Here is a 2,905-nt window from a genome sequence, read left to right as displayed (position 1 = left end):
ATAAGAAGGTATCAGGTGGTCGATTTTTAATTTTCTCTTCCCTGCATGTTACTCTACCTACAGAAAGAGAAAGAGAAAGAGAAAGAGAAAGATGTGAGAGAGGAACACACAGTGAGAGTTACTCCTCCCAACCCAAAGATCCTCATCAACGATGGAATTTTCTTCTCTTTACCAAATTACTAAGTAGAGATGGAGTACTCAATACGATACATCATCTTTCACTTTCCTTTTCACCCAAAAGCGCAGGAGCCACCAGGCTCCAGCCTCCAACAAGTGCAGTGTGAAACTGCTTCAATCATGTGTTCGATCAAAATCTCAATCCAACGGATCAAAATATACCGACAGTCCTGCACAGAAGTGAAACCGAACCCTATGCAGTGAAGCTGCCCAGAAAAGACATCCTCCTCAGATCCGGCCCAATGGGAACAGACGGAGGGGTTGAAAGTTGAAACCCACCTGGAATGCATGCTTAGAGACACGTGTACAGAAATAATTGGGGGTCCCACCAAAACAAAACAGTGCAATGGTGGTCACGACCACCATTACAGCGAATATTTGCTCCAAGGGCATTAATAATTGTGTTCTTATTTTAAATTATTTCTTAGGTGGAACCGTGAAACCGTGTGTTCTTGGCTTCTTGCTCTCTGGTCGGAGTGGAACTTGGAACTTGGAAGTGGGGTTTGTTGGGTTAGCATCGCATCACCTGCAATGTATCAAATGTCAGAAAAGACGTCTTACCCAAAGAAAATGTTAGAAAAGACAATTCTTTCATCAGCTGGGTAAAAGAGAATCCAGTTTTACAATGGGAATGGGGTAATGCCGGCCAATTAATGTCAAACTTTATATTACACCCAAAAGAAAAAGGGAAAAAGGTTAAACCTTATGTCCTTGTCATGCAACTTTAAGTATTACTGAATACTTTGACCACATTACAGAAAAACTTTTTTTTGGGTAATATTGATGTTATTTCATATGTATACTTAAAAATATGCATAGGAATGTTACCTCTACCTATTTTCTTAAATTTAACTTAAATTTGTTGTATTTTCTCTTCTTGTTGAGTCAGAGAATTATGGTTTTTATTTACTTAGTGAATTAACAATTATGCTTTGATGACAGATTGACAGTATGACACAATGGGCTCTCTTTTAATTTTACTTTTGATAATCTCTTATGTCAATCACTTTGAAACTAAAATAAAAGAGACCCATATTAAGTTCTAAAATTTTAAATAGTTGTATAAAATGTCATTCATACACTACAATTACATAGCCTAATAGAAGATAGTCATAGCACTATTATTGCTCAAGTCAATACATTGTCAATTTGAGTTCACAAAAATGCATTAGTACTCTTTGATCTTTTCAAAAGCATTGTTTACGGTACAATTCTATGATCACAAATACCATTTTTTTTTTTTTTAAACCAAATTTCAATAACCATTAGAATATATACTTTCCTATTTTTGTTGGAAATTGGCATAATCTTATGCTAATTTACCCTTTTGGTTTTGGAATAAAAAATTAAGCCATACCATTATGACTAAAGCAATTAACTATAAATGTAAATAATTGTAAATTGTATTGGCCCATTTACTATAAAAATTTATGGGTTTGGGTAGGAACCAAGATACCAATAGTCCGTGATATATTGCAATGTCGATAGAACCTGACACGAAATTCATACGCGATATGGGTTTTTCCAAAAGTCGCAGATATATTGCCGAGAAATCTGCGATATATCGTCAACGGTCAAAATATCGGCAAAAATCGCCGTTTTCTATTTGGTTCCTCAATCGCCGATTCATGTCCTGCTGCTACCCTCAATCGCCGTTGCAGTCTAGTAAGAAATATTCTCCTCTTTTCTCGTCGAGCTTTGAGTAACCTCTCATTTGTTGTTGAAAAAAATTGCAGACTTTTGGAGGTTATGTTGTAGACTTTTGGAGGTTATGTTGTGTTTGATTGCGATCTGATTAGATCTAGAACCTTGTTTTGGGGGTGGTTTTGAATGAGACAGTAACCCTAAGTTTGTGAAATTGATAGGTATCTAAAACAAGTGAATAGCTGTTGCTTCTGGTTCTTCCGTTTTGGACCTAAACAAATATGTAAAAAGCAAGAATTTATGATTTTGAAGTAACGGAGTCGTTGGAAGTAGCACCAACAGGCTTTACATTGTGTAAAACATGAAAAAACAACAAAGCCATCACTCTTTCTTCTCAAATTCGTTGAAAATTGAATTAGATCACCGAACAAAAAGAAAAAAATGTGCCTTAGAAACTTTATCCCATCATCCAGGAGAAGCAAATTTCATAGCAGATGCGTTGGCAAAGGAGGGAACACTAACTTAGGATGTTTTTTTATTTGTACACTCCCTCCTTCCCTTTATTAGTCTGCTTATTAACAGAAAGTACGGGGAAATGTGACAGGCATATATGGGCAAAACAATCGAATCGGCTGACATTTCATACCTTGGTAGGGACTAGGAGCGACACAAAATGCATCAATATTATAGACGATGCGGCACTCAGTGGGCCAACATAAGTTCTGTTTTTTAAGGATTCATTGATTGATTAATTAAGGTTTTTTTTGGGTGGGATAGATCCGACTTCTTAACCGGGCTTAGGTTGGGGTTGGGCTTGGACTCCAGAAATAGATAGCCAAAGGCATAGAATTGGCCAAAAGAAAGAGACAATGCAGAGGAACAATTTGTCTTCAAGTCACTGATGTCTGTTTGCCAAAAATCAAAAAACCAAAAAAAAAAGAGTCACTGACATGATTTATTAGTGGATAATTGGTTTACGTTTTCATATTTCACATAATTCCTATCGATAGTGGTGATTCCTTTTCACCGACACTCAACCTGCTAGATGAGACATGATAGGTCATGGGTTCCATTGATGTTAGGG

This window comes from Hakea prostrata, chromosome 5 (genome assembly GCF_041222555.1).
Source record: "Hakea prostrata isolate BN-2017 chromosome 5, UWA_Hpros_2, whole genome shotgun sequence".
Lineage (NCBI taxonomy): Eukaryota > Viridiplantae > Streptophyta > Magnoliopsida > Proteales > Proteaceae > Hakea > Hakea prostrata.
This window is presented reverse-complemented; position numbering follows the sequence as displayed.